At 50.3% G+C, this 18731-nt stretch overlaps 1 protein-coding gene across 2 annotated transcripts in view; it reads right to left on the bottom strand.

Annotated features, from left to right (window-relative positions):
- The window catches only part of ASCC3 (activating signal cointegrator 1 complex subunit 3), a 2962611-nt gene that overhangs the window by 710329 nt on the left and 2233551 nt on the right, over positions 1 to 18731 (bottom strand). The gene's annotated exons all lie outside the window — the stretch shown is intronic.

Raw genomic sequence — 18731 nt, 5'->3', positions numbered from 1 at the left:
GGATGCACTGGGAGCAGTATCAGCGAGGAGAGGGGGAAACTCAGACACGCTGTCCTTTCTCCACCAGATCCAAGGACTGAGACTCTGTTTGCCATGGCTACTCAATTTCTGACACTGACCAGGATCTGACAGAAAGTGACAAGAATCAAACACTGCCAAACTAACACTGGCAGCGAGAGTGGTGAGGAGACACGGGAATTGCCGTCACTAGAACCAGCATTACCACGTGACGCACTTTGACCAGAAGAGCGAGAGACATGATCAGGGAGGGAGAGAACCAAGCCCAGGAAGGGGCAAGAGGGAGAGCCCCCAGACACACACAAACATATTAAGAAAAAGGTGCAAGGCTGAGAACCAGAGACCATGAGGTGCCTCCAGGTGTAACGTGGCAAACTGGGATTTTCAGTCAGAGGCCCAAAGCACAATGGAGAAAAGGAAGTCTGAGAAAGAAATTCTGATGACAAACGGTGGAGGCTGTGAGTTATAGAGCAAGGAGTACATCTGCATATCACAAATAAGAGACTCCGAGCATCTTGGAAGAATTAAGGTTGAGTAATCCATCCCCGAGTGCACCACTGAATATTGAACTATTAAGTCCTGAATCCCACAGAAAACAGAAGGAATAGGTCACTGTGAAAATGCTTTACTGGGCTATTCAAACCAATTTGAAAAAGCTGAACTGAAAGAATCGCTTGTTGAGAAACTCTGCATGGTGGGATATTGAGTCTAAATTACCAGTACATATTTAGAAAGTCATTCATTGAAATATTATTGCATTCTGGGATACCATGACCAAATTCCCAAAACAAGTCGAGAACGGTCAACCTGATAACCAAGCCATTTAAGATGTTATAGTTCATTAAACGTTACTGCACTGGTCAGTCATTAATTTACCTCTAATTTGCCACAGCCTGCATAGGTCTGAATGGTGGAAAACTGTATTTGCATCCAAAATCATTTACTTACTGCTCTCCCCCACCACCGGGGGCAGGAGGGTCGATAAATAAATACAAGACCACGATTTTTTTTATTTATTTTGTTGACCCTAGAACATTAATTTTTGATGGAGCTTGGGATTCATGTACTATTAGATTTAGGCAAAGAAGTGTGTTTATGGACTCAATAAGTAACTGTTGGGAAAATGGTACTTGTGAGCGTAAATACGAGCTGCCCAGGTTGAGATAGAGTGGGAAGGTGTAGTGTTCTTTTTTTTTTGCCCACAGCTATTGGTAAGTGAAATGTCTTGTAATTAATCCAATACAAAAAAGATTTGGAATCAAAAGTGCTCTGCTCCCGGAGGCAAAGTCCGCCATAATGCTCATGTAACGCTGGCTTCTCACAGCGTAGGCTCCTGGGAAATGGCTTGACAGGAGCATACCTTTCCAGTATTTAGGCACTTTCAAAATAACTGTTCACACCATTACAGATCGTTTGGGAGATTGTGGGATTAGTGACTTTGTTAATGTAAAATAGAATAATTAGGCTTCAGTTAACTCCAAACTAATTGTTTTATTTTTTTGCAAACAATCAAAGTCCCAAATGCCATGACCTCAATCAGCAAAAACATCAATCCTGCAATAGCCATGACATGTTTTAATTCGTAGGCCGATAGTGATATTCTCCTATGTATAGTGGTCAAATGTACAGTTACAATCGATTTTGTGTTCAGGGGACACAAAACATGTGTTTTATTTAAGTTGAACTTTCAGATAAATTCACATCCACGGACGGCTTCATGCTTGCCATGCAGAAGCAACTACGACACCTGATCTGAGTGTGTCTGCCATACTTGTAGAAGCAGAAGCACTAAGGAGCACCAGATTGGCACCAGAGGTTGCATATATACATTAAGTAGGAGGTCACAGGCAAGAACACTAAGAGACTACCCAAAGAACTGTTTTCAGGCTAGATTCAAAAGGGGCTTGAAGAGCCCACTGACTGGGTCCTGTTCGGCAAGAAAGCAGAACAGAGTATTTTCACACCACTTCTAAAACCACAATAAGACTGAAAAAAATCCTGGTGCAGTTCTGAAAGTACGTACTCTCAGGATTGCTTTTAAGTTCCTTTTCGGCTATTCTGCTCTGTGATAAATGTTTCCACATTAATGTACTCTAGCGCCTTGAAGCGTCTCATGTGCTAGATGGAATAACCAATAATGATCTTAGACCCAAATAACCGGACAGAATCAAAGAATATGGCAAAGTACTACTTTATCAGTTTAGAATAAAGTAGGGCAATCTGGCGAACAACAAACGGTAATCCACACACTCCCACTCAAATTTGATTACGCAAAGGTGTTATACCTCAATGTACATCAGCTATGATGTCATTATTATTATTATCCTAAGCGGCAAACTGTAAAATCTACTGAAGGAAGGGATTGGTTAAGGGAACATATGTGCCTATATATCATATAAGTATAAGTAATATTAATGGATGCCCCTTATCTGGTAAGCACGCCTTGAACCACATCTAAATACGTCTAATACTCTAATACAGATTATAGCAGAATAACAGCAGCGGGTTGGCCTATGAAATATTGTATAGCATGTAGCTACATAGACCCTCTGATTGGTTGGCATTCTCTCCCAACCTTGGACTATCGGCTCGTTAGTCACACGGAAGTAAAATGAAACTCGGATGCAGAGAACACCGTCAGACTACTACCCACTTGCCTAATTAGTCCATCATCTCTCCTCGGTCAGGACCTAAGCCAAGGCTTCTTCTTTGTAGTTGAACTTGCAGCCTGTTCTGGGACTTTCAAGAGAGTGTAGGTACACCACTATCTTCGTCTAGAGTTTAATGAATAGCCCTTGTTTTCGACTTCTGCATCACGTGTGAGGAGACCACGATTTAGTCCATTTTGACCTTCTATTTACTGCTATTTAATTCAGTTGTGCTGGGTGTCATTACTCCTCTTGGCCTCTGGAGATTTGCTCACTCCACCTTGCATATGTTTTTCGTATCTTTGATTGTCCAATACTTGGCTCTTACAGATGTTTTCTTCTTTACTTAATCTAAGAGAAATTTGTCTTACGAATGGCTTATCCTTTTAACTCCCCTTGTGCCTCGCAATTATTCCTTGATGTGGCATGTTTGATCCTAGGCCAATAGACTCCTCTTTATTCCTCACAAAAAGCTGTTTCTCAAACGTTTTCTGACTCTGCAGCCCTGATCTGTCTCTGAGGCAGCTTGATATATATATACAGTTACTTCATCTCTACTCACGTATTTCTTTGGTGCATATGATTTCTTTGTATTTGATTGCATGTTTCTCTTGTTACTCCATATACATCTTCATCCTTTACATATTTGCATATTGTTTCAGTGTGTCTTCGTATCTCTCCTTTATTACATCACTCTCTCCTTGTCCGATTTTTACTTATAGCTCCTTGATGTCCAATGGTGTGTGCAGACATCCTTCCACCCTCTCAATACGAGGGTATATTCGATACGTTTGTCTAAGTGAATATCGTCTCTCATACACTCAATGCGGTATTGGGATTAAACCTGGTGTCCCACATAGGGCTCTTCACCTGTTGTTCGAATATGACAGGGGTGTTGGGGCAGGAGCTAGGGATGACGTGTCCATGTGCTCCTCTACATAAACATGGAATGGAATGGAATGAGCGCCATGCAAGTTTCCTTCTTGTCCAGGTATAGCTAGGCCGCTGTTTGATGTGGCAGCTAACTCTGCCCTTCTTCTCTATGCAAGTCATTGAGGAGAGCAATGATTATTGGATGGCATCCCTAAGCTGTGAGCCAGCAGCATCAGACTGACACTTTGTGTCACCCTCCAACAAAAGCCAGCTGCACCTCATTGTTAAGGCAGACCTTGAAACTTGACAATTGGGCCAGCCCTTTCTTCAATGCTATGTTTTGCCATTCCATGGTCCAATCCTGGAAGATAATTTATTTCACGTTCCCCATATAAATTGGATCTCGGGTGGGATGTAGCAAAGATAGCTTGCTCTTCACAAGTTGTACAAGGGCTTCACCAAGGAAACATCTGAAGGAAGACTGTCCATCTTCTCCAAAATGACCCCAAGGGACAAGCATGTAAAATAAACATTGAGGATTTAAATGACTCCAGCTCCTATGTGCTCTTCTCGTACTCATGCAATAGTTTGGTGTGGCAATGGCATTAGCAGCTAAACAAAGTGGCTGCAGCATAGTTTTGCAAACATTCCTTGGTTCTTGTTGGTAGCGGTCATAATGGTGAACGGTGACGCTGTTTGACAAAGTCCCAAGCTTGAGGATAGGAGATGAGACGGGATGACCATTGGGGCCAGGTAAAGCCATCTGCTCCATCATGCAAGCCCCAGAGGTATATGGAAGATCCCAAGGCCCCCCACTTCATTTGTAGCCTTGTGTGTAGGACCAGTCTAACTAACTGGATATCTGCCTGGGGAGTATAAGCATGGTGGTAACAAAACAGAGTTGGAATGGGAAGTGAGATGTTCCACAAGCTGTGTAGTGCAGTTAGAAACCTGTTTTCAGAAAGACATAGGTTTGCAGGGGGTGGTTGTTGGAATTAAGTGTGGCCCATGCGTGTACCTGCTCTAAGGGTCCCGCAGATTTCAGAACAGAGTTCGGAATGCTGCCTTACAGAGATTAAGGCTACAAGTGGAGGCAGCCTTCACAGATTTGCAGTAGCAAGATCCACAGAAAGAGTAATAAGATTTAAGGAACACTGTAGGGCGAAAATGCACCTGGATTTAAAAGAGCACATCAAAAGGAAAGTGCACCCAGATGTAAAGAAACGCGGTAGGGCAAAATGCACCTAGATTTAAAAAGACACAGTAGGGGGAAAATGCATTTAGATTTAAAAGAACACTTCAAAGGGAAATGCACCTAAATTTAAACGAACAGAGTAGGGGGAGAATGCACCTAGATTTAAAGAACACATTAGGGGAAAATGCACCTAGTGCAGGATATTGAAAGATGGTTTCCAGCTAGCAGAGAAGCAGAAACTGAGCAAAAAGTACATTAACAGAGTAACCTGGCCCTCTGCTAACCAGCATTCTGCTACGCAAAAACTCATCTACCCGTCCGCCAAACTTTGTTTTTGGCATTCCGTTAACCGCAATGGTACCATTACTGATAATGACAGGTGCCGGTTAGTAGATTGTTCTGGTTAATGAAGTGTATTTGTCCGAAGCAATATTAGACCAGGGTAGCACTGACATTGACTGATAATGGCTCGCCATCCAAGACAAGGGCCTGAGTGAAACAAGGGCACTCAAAGCAGGCCTGGAAGTGCCCTTACCGGCAGGGTGCCCAGCTGCCCCGCCCCCTCTCACCTGGATTAATATCTCCATTAGCACCTGCAAGCAAAGAACATTGGTGACGGAGTTGCAGCAGCACAGCTACAGGAGCATGTAAGTAGGGGGTAATGTTTTTATTATTTAATTATTTCAATTCGGGGTGATGCTAGGTGGCAGACCGCGGGAGTTGGACCAAGGCGGTGGTGATAAGGAGCACACAGCTCTCAGACTGCTCCAAACGCAGGCGTTTTTTGATGCTCATGTAATTGGCTAAGCCCTGCTTCCCGAGTGCACATTTTTAAAAATAAAGTAACATATTCCTTTATATTGTTGCAACAGAGTGCGGAAACCTCATTACTTGGAGTTGAGTGCATATCAGTACAGGCTACGACAGAACAATGTTGTCATGTTTCAGTAACATGGATCTGGTAGAATCTACGGCGGAAGACCACATTTGTATTAATAAATTGTTAATGTGTCCTGTAAGTGTCAGCTTTGCAAATGCAGCGATGCCATTGGCGTTGCTCAGTAACTCGATAACTTCTCATCTTCGAAGTCAGCGGGCAAATTGCATTAACTGTAGTCCAAGTTAAGAATGATTTGCCAAATTCCATTTCTGTGTTGAAAAGGTAATGCTAAATTGCACTGATCAATGTTGCACATGGTGGTGGCAAACAGCGCATGTTGATATGTTACATCATTGGTTTAGGGCATTTTTGTTATTTAAACACCAGCAGAGTGCTTCGAAGCCACTCAACTGCCATTGCACTGGAAACACGTTCATTTGTACACCAAGAGCCTGAAACGCGTTCATTTGTACACCAAGAGCCTGAAACACGCACATTTGTACACCAAGGGCCTGAAACGCGTTCAAGTGTACACCAAGAGTCTGAAACACGTTCGTTCATTTGTACACCAAGGGCCTGAAACACGTTCATTTGTACACCAAGAGCCTGAAACACGTTCAAGTGTACACTAACGGCCTGAAACACGTTCAAGTGTACACTAACGGCCTGAGTATAAGGTTGTAGGAAAAGTCGTGCGTAAAGCCGATATCCTCCCCTCCAGTTTGCAGCACCACCATTCTATGGTGGTTGGAAGAATTGGAGGACCCCGTCATGCTTTCCAAGAGCAAAAGCTGCTAAAATCCATCGTTGCAGAGGCAGGCCCGCGTGTGAGCGGCATCACTGCGAGCCTTTCGTAAAGGCCGGCCACTATTCTGATTTACGAGAGTGTGCCTAAGCTTTTAGTAACTGACACTGCAATCTAGTAATTGCCTTGATTATAAAAGAAAAATGCGTGCAGTAGATTCTGTATTTTAGTTCGTTTTTGATATGCAAAACCAGGTTTTACCAAGTAGAATCCCCTCAGCAGTGCCTGTCCTGCATTTCTGTCGCTTGCTAAGGTTCTTGTAAGGCCTTCAGTCGGGCACATGCCACAGTGGAGGCTTTGATGCCAGGCTGACACATTCTTTCTTCAAAGGAGTGCGTTTAAGAAAAGCGTTGATCCTACATGGAGTCACGCTTTCTGTGTTTGCTTGTACCTTAGAATCAGACCCTTACAAGTCAACATGCCGGTGTGCATAGGCATGTGACGACACTACTTGGTTATACTACATTTCACACACCGCTGAGAAGAGCAACGATTCACTACATTCCTTGCGGGCAATGTGTGTCATCACTATTCCACACAAGTTCAAGCTATTTCTGCATTCAAGTACATTTTTACCGGAATAACTGTTGTGACTTTTACTGACGAAATTGTGTCTTCAAACGTCAGCTGTGGCCAGGCTCGTATTCACACGCACAGGCATCAATGTTGCAAGCTTGCACATATGTACCGCCCTTCTTGTAAGGCTCGGCAAGTAACGGATTCTTGTTCCTCGGGAAACAGGTGGAGCCGACAGTCCCGGACAGATTTATTGTTCATTGGTGTTTTCTTGCAGAGCTTCTGTGAAGGTGTAAATAATCCGAGCTGCCAGGCCTCGTCTCCTGCCCGCAATCAATACTGCGCTCCTGACACGCGCCTAATGGGGTGGCGCTAGCGGCGAGGGGGCGGCGGAGGGGCTTCAGGGGGAGAGCTAGAAACCTAGCCCAGCTAGCATAGCGCTACTGCCACAACGATGCCATGCCACCAACAGCAAACTTAACATTATATAGTGGCAGAAAAAAGGACAGGTGACAGTTTAATCACAATTATTAGGCAACATCAAATTCATGTTCGCATTTTTTTGACAGTCTTATTAAAGTTATAGTGTTATGCAGTGGTGGAAATGGAAAATATATGGTGGGGGATCCCACAAGGGTCGGGGTGGGGGAGGAGTTTGGGGGGGGCGCGGTTCCAGAAGGGGCGTGGTCTAGAGGGGGCGGGTTGGTAGTGCCCATTCAAATAAATACTTTTAAAAAAAAATAAGAAAAAAAAAACGCCCGCGACAGCAGCATTGCCGTTTTGCCTTTCACCGCCGGCTTTGGTGTAATGCACAATGGTCGCTACTTGTACAACTGATTCCTTTCAGTTGTACATATAGCGAGCATTGTGCATAACACACCACGCGGTAGACGGCAAAACGTTGCGCGTGCCTTTCTTTTTTTTTTTTTTTTTTTTAGTTTTACATTGCGGTTCATGGGCTTGGGCGGCTGACTCTGGCCGGATCCCGAGATCCGGCTACACATCTGGTGCCGGATCTCAGATCCGCCGAGAGCCGGCCCAATGACCAGCACTGGTGTTATGTTTCATTCTAAAGACGCAGCAAACACGCCCTGCACAGACCGACTATGCAGCACACGTTTGTCGTGTCTTTAGAATTGAATTTTGAAGACACGCTGTTCATAAGAACGGCGTCTCTAAAGAGAGTTGTAACATTACAGTGCGTCTTTAAAACGCACAGGTTTGACCCATTATGGTGTTCTCCTCGCCTCGCATTTGGAATCATACTAACGAGAACTGCACGCACGCATTTTTAATCCACAGGATGCCTTTTGTTGGGGGTCGCCGGCCATGGTCATCCGGCAGGCGCCCCTGGGCGCTATCTCTGCTAGCGCCATGCAGTCCCACTAGGTGTGGGGGCCTGCCCTGGACATCCGGCATGGCCCCGGGTGCCATGGGCCTCGGCACCCTGGCGTGGGGTCACAGCTTGCCAGGCCTCTGACTGAGTGGACCTCGGCTGCCATCCTGGCATGCGGGTCCCTCAGTGTGGGCCTACATGGATAATGAGACAGGACTCAGTCGTTCCTCTTTGGGAGTCTGCAGCAGCTCTGTCTCACGTGCCTGCAGGGGCTCCTTTTATTAGCTTGGGCCATGACACAGTCATGGCCCATCTTAAAGGGGCCATACACGTGAGGAAAACACATCCCCCTTAAAGGGGCAACACACACACAGGAGGGTCCCACCTAACACTCCTCCTTTTTCATAACAAACAAAACAAACATTATCGAAACATACAGGCTTCCCACCTGTTACAAAATAATAACATTCTTGTCGGTTTTTTTGAACTGGTGGGGTGGGCACATAATAAGATATGCCACCGCCACATACTTTGCTTACTCCGACAATTACAGACCTAACACCTACTAGTTACAAACTCAACACATGTTAGCCCATTTCTAAAAACACTCAGCAGGTGACAGTCGTGGCAGGTGGGCTGCCAGAGGAACACCGGCCACTCTACCACAGTTTGCACAACCCTTTATTCACCTGGGGCTCAGGAAGGTAACCTGTAAACAAATGCCGTGGTTGGCGGCTGGTATTACATGCACCCCTCGCGACTGTGGGATCACAGCCTCACCGTGTTGTTCTCTACTGAGACCACTCAAAGCATGTGGTTACTATGCAGGTCCACAGCATTAAAACACAGGATTACTGAGTCCTCTTTAAACAATTGCAGGGCAGCAGGAGACCAGTCCCTTTCCCATCAGCGTCCGCCCAGGAGTCCCTTCCCGAGTTCAGGTCCACTGATGGTATAGGTCGCAGCTGGCAAAGCCGCACCTGGCAGGTACCAGGGTCCACATCGGCACAGTCACTTGATGTTCAGAGCAGGGTAGCGAGATGCAGGTCGCCTCCAGACTGCTCCTGATGTTGTCGACAAGGCACGGTGTAGTCGGTAGGGCCCAAGGTGAAAGGATATCCCTCACCCCTTTTCCTCATGATACTCCCCCCAGTTAAGAGTGTTTCTTTCCTCCTTTCCTTCCGGGGCACATGAGGGCGCACAAGCACTCACGATGAGCTGCAACCCATGCTCATGCTGGCAAGATGTACAGTGCACAGAGCGCCAGATGCTTAGATGCTCCTGGCCTGGAACCCTTAGGAGCACAGGGTGGCAGATCCACTTTATGGCACTGTCGGAATAGTCTGTTTTGGTGACATGTGGCTGACTTCAGTGCTTAGGGTCCGACTTCTCGGCGCTGATGATCTGGCTCATTACCCCCTGTAAGCTACCATGAACAACGTTTCAGTAGGAGTGGCAGTGCTCCTTCCGCTCTGCCACACAGGCTCGGGGAACGCAGGAGGGATGCATGACTCTGTGTCGATGTGGGGCACCAGGTAGTAAAGCTGCCTCTAGTCTCACTCTACTGTCCAGCCCAGAGTCCTGCACAGGAGCCTCACTTTTCTTTGGTCCCGGTCAGAGTCACTCTTTTGATGTCACCCCTGAAACTCCCCACCCACCTTTTCCAGAGACGTTACACTGGCCAAACCCTTGGCTCCGTCACCGCATTGCACGCCAGCCACCTCCATTCTTGTCAAGAGCTGGTGCTGCTACCGCTTGGCAGGAGGTTCCATGCAGGTGGTGCAGTCCCTTTCCTCCAGATGATGGCACCGGGCCCGACACCACCCAGGTCAGGGATTTGTGCGCGGTTTTCCCGCCAGCACAGCAGATGGACGAGTCGCCCTCTCCCATGATGGAAGTACTGCCACACTCACTGCAATCATCCCTGTTGCCATTAGAGCTTCGCATGCGGCCTTCAGCAGCGATGTGCAGGTGAGCATATTTCTGCTTCCGTGGTCTTGCGACTGCCTCGCATTCCGAGCCCAGATTTCACTGTGTGCAGCAGGAAGATGATTGCGCAGTCGTCTGCGGGAGGTGTTTTCTTTTGTTGTGGCACAGCACTGCCGGACGGGACAAGGGCTGGATCCTCCCCCGGCCGCACGAGCACCCTTCTCACAAAGGGCCGCGGCCGGGGAGGATCCACGGCAACAGCCATCACCTTTTCTCTTTGCCTCTCGCATGGAGGCGGGGCAACACTGCTCTCCTCCATCTTCGTGGCGAACACGCCACATGGGTGCCTCGGTGCAGTGCTGACTGCCGGGCACTTCGTTCTTCCTGGGGAAAGGGCAGCATTCCTCCCTCCCCCGCGGTGACGACCCGCGTGGGGAAGGGAAAACGCATGCGCTCTCTCCCTATCGGAGCAGCCTCCACTGCCGCCAGGTCTAAAACACGCCGGGTGCCGGTGTGACACGGCGGCCTTGCACCACAGGTGCCGTGAAGACTCACCGTCCGCCTGTCAGCCCAGAATCCTTATTGGGCTCAACCAATCCCCACACCCCGAAGAGGGGCGCCAGTTTTCTTTTTCCTTTTGGGCTGGCACCCCCACAGCACAGCGCACAGCGAACGCCGCAGGCTGGATCCTCCCCCGGCCGCACGAGCACCCTCCAAGCAGAGGGCCGCGGTCGGGGAAGACCCACCATATAGGGGCGGGGCCAGGACAGCCTCCCTCTTCGTGGCAGACGCCGCTCCTTATCCTCTTCATGGGGCGGGCCATTATGGCCTCCACCTTCTCACGGCAGATGCCGCCGGGGATAGTTCACAACATGTTCCACCCCAACGGGTGATATTCATCCCCTCCCCCTGCACAAACGAACGTCGCAGGAGACCGGGGTGCCACCATGCCTCGATCCCGGCCGCAGGAGCACCCCCGCAACTGAGGGCCGGGGCGAAGCACGCCATGGCTCATCTCACCTTCATCTTCTTTGCGGCGGAACGCCGGAGGGTGTGTGTCTCACTGCGGGGCAGCCCGGGCCTACACCGACCAGTGCCACGGCGGTGAGGCGCAGGCCATGCAAGACCGCGGTGGGGCTGGAAACTCTTCTCCCCCCCACCACTTCCTAGCAGCAGGGGGGCAACGCGGGCTCATGGTCCTCGTCGCCATTGTTGGGGGTCGCCGGCCATGGTCATCCGGCAGGCGCCCCTGGGCGCTATCTCTGCTAGCGCCATGCAGGCCCACTAGGTGTGGGGGTGGGGGCCTGCCCTGGACATCCGGCATGGCCCCGGGTGCCATGGGCCTCGGCACCCTGGCGTGGGGTCACAGCCTGCCAGGCCTCTGACTGAGTGGACCTCGGCTGCCATCCTGGCATGCGGGTCCCTCAGTGTCTAGGCGTGCAGGCCTGTGCCTCCACGTGTAGGCCTGGGGCCTACATGGATAATGAGACACGGACTCAGTCGTTCCTCTTTGGGAGTCTGCAGCCGCTCTGTCTCACGTGCCTGCAGGGGCTCCTTTTATTAGCTTGGGCCATGACACAGTCATGGCCCATCTTAAAGGGGCCATACACGTGAGGAAAACACATCCCCCTTAAAGGGGCAACACACACACAGGAGGGTCCCACCTAACACCTTTCAGCCGTTTTGCCGTTTTGTTGTACTCTTAACCCTTTGAGAAGTGAAAAGGGTGAGGTAGTATATATATACTGCCAATGGAGTCAACTTACACCAAGAAATCGGAGCTGGAATCTCCGCTTCCTCAACTTGAGCACATTATGAGGCCGCTAGCTTAGCAGTGTTTCAGTTCAGTGTGTGCTACAGCAAAAGGCTCACGGATACATGGAGCTATCATTGCTCCACGTAGAGTGCCATGCAGGGTCGGACTGGCCCTTTCGGTCTTTCGGCCCGTGGCCGAACGACTTTGGGGTCCCCTGGGGCCGGTTTTCCGGCAGCCACCTCTGGGCCGTTTTTTTATTTGTAAAAAAAAAAAAAAAAAAATTTCAATTTTTTTTTTTTTTTTATTGGCAGGCCCCCGGGCCCGGCCTAGTGTGTGTGTGTGTGCGCTGCAGTGCGCTGAGCCGCGTCGCGAGTATTCGCGGGCCGCGGCCAAGTCAGATGGAGATGGGGGGGGGGGGTGAGTGAGCCGCCTGGGCTGGGTGAGCCAGCCAGTCAGTGAGGCAGGGCATGGAGGCAGGAGCCAGGAGGGGGAGGCGCTGCGCGCCGGCGGCACACTATCTGAGTGAGAGTCTGCACAATCATCATAGCAAGGTAACACTAGTCACTAGATGTTACCTTGCTTTGATGATTGCATCTGCATCATGCATGCATCATAATTTATGATGCATGCAGATAGATGCAGATGCATGTGCATAATTCATTCACGGCGTCGCGTCGGTGGGCCTGGGCCACCACCAGGCCGGCGGCTGTGCCGCCAGTGCCACTTCAGGGGGCCGGTGTGCCTGCCGTGTGTGTGCTCACCAGCTCACGAGCCTCTGCCTGCGGCTGCGGCGGCCAGAGAGAACGACTTGTTTAATCTGTGGGAGGGAGGCAGGCTGAAGCAATTGCAAACACACACCAAAGCAATTGTAACACCTGCCTCCCTCCCCTCCGAGTCCTCCTGACCCTGGGGGGGTGGAGCCTCCAGCCTGCCTGCAGGGCTGACTGAGGGCTCTGCTGAGCTGGGGCCGGCACTGTAAGAACACAGTGACACATTTCACACTTGCTTTCAACTTTGCTGCAGGAAGTAAGTAACACTTCTTTGCAAAGTTGAAAGCAACTGTCTTCAACTTGTGCCTGGGGGCTGGGCTGGGCCCCGGGGCCGACGGCGCAGTGGACGAATAAGTTGAATAACTGGACCCAATGAAAATTCGGCTGGGCAGGCAGTGCCTGCCCACCCAATTTGCCGCCAAATCGCCAATGCATACATTATGCTGCTGGCTGCTGCTATATGAGCCCCCACCCAAGCACGCACCATCTGCAGTGGACCTCGAGACCGACAGTACCAGTGCCCACAGCCCACACAGGACAGGAGGACCACAAGGCAGCACTGAGGCGGCCAGCAGACAGTGGAGTGCCCAGTGCCAGTGCCGGCCACACAGCCCACAGACAGCAGCCCAGCCAACAGCCAGCCAGTCACTGAGGTAAGGAGTGGAGTGGGACTACTGTGAGCAACGTAAACATTAGGGCAGAGCCTGAGGAAAAACATGCATAACAAGTGCCTGTGTCTCAGCCACACCGTCCCTTTTCAGGGGATTTCCCTGCCATGCCATGCAATGTGAGTGTGCCTGGGGTGAGGGTGCATGCAGGTCTGCTGTGCCCACAGTGCCAGTGATGCGCACACGCACTCGCACATCCCACTCAGACCCATCCCTCTTTACCCTCGTGCCACTGAACTCATTGGAATGGCTCCTTTCTCATTTTCTGAGCCTCTGGGCGCTATGTTGAAGCACGCCAAAGGGGTGTTCACTGGGCACTGTAAATGTGCCCCATGCCATGTGAGTGTGCCTGGGGTGGGGGTTCAGGTCTGCAGCTGTGTGCCACAGTGCCAGTGATGCGCAGTGCGCAGCGCACACACTGCTGGCTACACTGAGCAACTGCTAAGGTGAGAGGCACTGCTGCTGCCCACTTGCTGCCTCTGACCTCTGATCCTGGGCTTACCGTGCAGGTCTGCTGTGCCAGTGATGCGCACACGCACGGCACATCCCGCTCAGACCCATCCCTCATTACCCTCGTGAGTCCGAGTTGCCAGCTATAGCATACCGTGTCCTCGCAGTGATGCGTGGCGCATGAGCCAAACTGAAATTGCACTGTCACCAAAAAGGAAGAGCGCGAAATGCCCCCTCGCCCCCCCACCCGCCGCACAGCCCTCACTTGGAGCAATACAAACGGAGCAGGGGATGAATACTACCCCCACCCCCCAGCCCCACCCGAGCCCTTCCTGGCACATCTGCATTAATTTCGCGGTTTATTTTCCCTGGGGGTGGGCAGGGGGCGGGCGTCGATTGGCACCTACCCATGGGTTGGTGACTTTTTCTTTGAAAATGATGCATTGATTTTTTTTTTCCGATTTCCTGCGGTGGTATTTTCACCCAATGTTATTTTTTATGTAATTAGAGGGTGGGGGCCAAACCCGGGGCAGAGAAAAGGAGTAGGGGGCTCCTTTGGCGCGAGGCTGCAGTGAAGAAGCAGGGTTCGAGTTTCTGAGCAGGAAGGGGGTGGGGGTTGAATTATTAATGCACTTTGCAAGCGGCGAGAGTAGTTGGTGGCGAGAAGTGTCCATTCCAGGCTGCTGCAGAAAAGGGGGGAAGAGGGGAGCTTTTGTATTTTCGCACCTTCTGCCGGGGAAATAAAGGAGGGGGCTGGGGGGGAGTACCTGCCCGCTTCTCTTTTTTTCCCTCGTTCTTTCTGGAGGGAGGGGTAGCAAGGAATTGAGGGAGCGAGAGCGAGGTAGCTTGCGAGGGAGGGGAGACCGTCGTTCCCAGAGCAGAGAGAGGTAGCGATCGAGAAGGGAGACCCGGGCATCCTGCGCCCCCTTTCTGCTGTCAAGGATTGTGGATTTTTTTAGGGGAAGAGAGGGGAAGGGGGAGGGAGGGTCGGGGCGGGGGGGCCTCCAGGTTTGGTTCCTGCGGATTGCTAGGCAAGGCAAGGCATAGAAAAGTGGAGGGGGAGGAATCGGCTGCTTATTTGGGGGGTTGATGCTGAGACCCCCCTCGGCTCCCGAACCCCCCCTTTGGATGTCCGTGAGCTCCAACACAATGATCTTCATGATACTGGCCCGTGCCACGGTCCCACGGAACTCATTGGCTCCTTTCTCATTGTCTGAGCCTCTGGGCGCTATGTTTCCGCATGCCAAAGGGGTGTTCACTACTGGGCACTGTAAATGTGCCCCATGCCATGTGAGTCAGTGAGTGTGCCTGGGGTGGGGGTGCAGAGGCACTAGTGCTGCCCACTTCTGCTGCCTCTGAACCTCTGATCCTGGGCTTACCATGCAGGTCTGCTGTGCCAGTGATGCGCACACGCACTCGCACATCCCGCTCTGACCCATCTCTCATTACCCTCGTGCCACGGAACTCATTGGCTCTTTTCTCATTTTCTGAGCTTCTGGGCGCTATGTTGCCGCCGCATACCAAAGGGGTGTTCACTGGGCACTGTAAATGTGCCCCATGCCATGTGAGTGTGCCTGGGGTGGGGGTGCAGAGGCACTGCTGCTGCCCACTTCTGCTGCCTCTGATCCTGGGTTTACCGTGCAGGTCTGCTGTGCCAGTGATGCGCACACGCACTCAGCACTCGCACATCCCGCTCAGACCCATCCCTCATTACCCTCGTGCCACGGAGATTAATGCATAATAGCGGCCTCCGGTTTGGACAGAGAATCAAAGCAATTGGAGAACCAATTCAAAACTTCCAACATGTTGGCCAATGGTCATTTGCCAATCCCTGCCAAAATGGCACTCTACCACAGCTGCTATAGGCCACTAGAACTCCCTAAAAGATGTGCATCTACGCCATTTAATAATTATTAAATACTGATGTGCGTTATGACAGACAGTGAAGCCCTCTGCAGAAAGGCAGCTAACCTCTCTGTGGCACCAAAGGCAAACGTTATCATGCGATCACATGGATCCCATTAACTCAGTACAACAAGATACAACACAGGTTTCTGATTGGCTTATGAATCCCAAATGCAGGAATGATGTGATGCACCCCCGCTTGAGCAGCTTGTACTGCCCCAGTGTGGTGTGTTCTGCGGCTGCATCTGCTTGCTGGGTGCCACTGTGCCAGCTCCAACTTATTTTTCAAACACATTGCAACGCATAGCGCCCAGATCTATAGCATAATATTTAGCCTGGGATTCACAAACCTTTAGTCACCATTCCATTATATGTGTAGGCGTAAGCGACGCATTCCTTTCAATGGTGCACAACGTTACCTTGAAGTGCCGGATGGGGCTCCCCCAGACCCTTGGGCTCGCCCCATATTCTGAGCCCCCCTTTCTCAAACCCTTTCCTTCCCTCGCTTCACGCGTGTATACCTTCTGTAGACAGTAGACCCCTGCAGCCTGACACGAGGTGGTACCTCTGCCCCAGGGGCTCTCCCCGACACCGGAGCCCTCCTTTCCTCCTTGTTCCCTTCCCCCTCTCTCTCTATTACCTTCTCTCCGAACAAATGAGTCGAATCTTCCCGAGTCCGGTAATTCCCCAGTCCTGGTCCCAATTCCAGCTCAAGTCTTTCCATCTTTCCTTCTTCTTTGACCGAAGGCTTTCTGTCCATTTGTTTTAAAATGTTCAATATTCTTCCTTTTCTCTCTTCAAATGTTACTCAGTTTCCTCTGCACACCTGCCTTTTGTAGTTTCCATCGTCTTTTAATTTCTCTCTCTTCAGACTCACCTTTTTTTGTCCTTAACCTATCTTGCAAACTTCTGTTTCCGTTTATTTTTCGACTTTTACCTTCTCTTTTGTGTTAATATTTATCCATTTCAAACTATTGTCCTACCCTGCTAAGTCACCAAGTGTTTGTTTCTGATTTCATTTTCCTTTCATTGTGTATATCCCTACTCCATAGTCCAAACTTATTTTTCTTTAGACCCCACCCTTACCGTACACTTCCTCTGCCTGCATACACCCACTCTCTTTTTGCCTCCTGCCTGAGTACCAAAAGCATACCTGTGTTCTTCCCCAGCCCTCACCAGGGCCCATCAATCGCTCTTTTTGCATTTGTTTGCCCCTCTAGAACTTACCTTCCTCCCCAGGCTGCATCTCAGGTTCTGCCCTTATTGGCCTGCCTTGGCCCAGCCGACCTCCCCAGGCTCCATCTCTCTTGCTGCCCTGGTTGGTCTCTCGTGCCCCAGCCCACCTCCCCAGGCTCCATCTCTCTTGCTGCCCTTGTTGGCCTCTCTTGCTCCAGCCCACCTCGCAGGCTCCATCTCTCCTCCTGCCCTGGTTGGTCTCCCGTGCCCCAGCCCACCTCCACAGGCTCCATCTCTGTCCCTGCCCTTGTTGGCCTCTCTTTCTCCAGCCCACCTCCCCAGGCTCCCTCTGTGTTCCTGCCCTTGTTGGTCTCTCTCGTGCCCCAGGCTCCATCTCTGTGCACCTCAAATGTTGTGTATGTTTGTGTGTGTCCAGCATGGACTCCGCTATGTTTACACTCTGTTTCCATCATGAGACAAGCCGTTTCTGTAATTCTGCGCCACATTGTAAGTTTGGCGTATCAACTATGGTAATACCGCTCAACTGAATTCTTCTTACTGCATGCGGCTACGATAATACTACAACTGATTTAGGGTTGGTGCCAAGTACAAGTTATTGCCCGCTTTTGAGGCCAATTAAACTGCATTGGGGACATGTGGTAATACTGCATGGGGCAAGACCTCCATTGAAGATGAGGCAACAAGCAGGCAGCATATGCATGGGCTGCAAAGGCCATTATCGTGTGTTTCAGCAAGATAGGCGCTACTCTGGAATGCCACCTGTTACCACCATACTTATAGTGAGGATGACAGTGGCAGACTGGCCCATAAGGAACTTGGGAACACTCCAGAGGGGCCTATGCCTCTGAGGACCTGTCTGGGGCTGATCCAGTTACAAGCTTCATTTTTCCACCATCCGACAAGTATGTCATAATGTTTTCACTGGTCTATTGCAAGACTGAGCTCAGCTGTTCTTGGTGAGGGCAGCAGTCAGAATTAGGTGTCACAGCCATGGGCCAATGTATTGCCCTACTGCCATGCTGTCATGCTTAGTCTCCCTACCTTTACGCATTCAGTTTCCAGTGTTACATGCCTTTCGAAACGGAGCCTATAGTATGGACATTGTGAGCTAAGGGGGGTGGGGTGGGGCTGGGCATGTTGAAGGCTATAGCTTTTAATAGTTCCGGTGATGAGTGCGAGGAGTTTGGGTTGTAAAAGCTACTGGACGTGAGCAGTAGCTCGCTGTCCCTGTTACTGGAAATGGTGTTACCTTGCGCTATCTATTGCCTGACATATGTGGGAATTCGCTCCTCTACCTGTTACTAAATGGGTACATCAACGGTCACAGAGAATGATCAGGAGCCGATTGTGTTTGAGCTGGCTTTACCAGAGCTGGGAGCAAGCTGTACCAGTTATGCTGTACGGCCCCTTGGGCATCAGAGCTGGTTGTATTTGTTACTGGGCAATGTGGGCATGAGCGAAATGTAACCGTATCCGTTTTGGAAGCTGGCTGTACCTGTTCATTGGCATGAATAGTTAGGTAAAGAGTATTGCATGCTGCTACATTGCTCTCCTTGATAGAGATGGATTGTGGACCTGCCCATGGTAAAACATGACTTTTTTTCTGTGGGGAGGGGTTGCAACTGGGGGAAAAGATGAGAGAAAAAGTGTCAGTACTGAAAAGTCAGTTGAGCTGGGAGCAGCCTCGGACTGGCCTGTAGGACAATAGGCCCAGGGCCAACCAAAAACACAAAATGCTGGTGTGGGACCGTTTTTTTGGCCAAAGTGGGACCCTTATTGGCCCAT

Source organism: Ambystoma mexicanum, chromosome 4p (genome assembly GCF_040938575.1).
Source record: "Ambystoma mexicanum isolate Mex_15411 chromosome 4p, UKY_AmexF1_1, whole genome shotgun sequence".
In the NCBI taxonomy this organism is placed as follows: domain Eukaryota; kingdom Metazoa; phylum Chordata; class Amphibia; order Caudata; family Ambystomatidae; genus Ambystoma; species Ambystoma mexicanum.
Note: the sequence above shows the minus strand (reverse complement) of the source record. Positions and strands in the feature narration are given on the sequence as shown.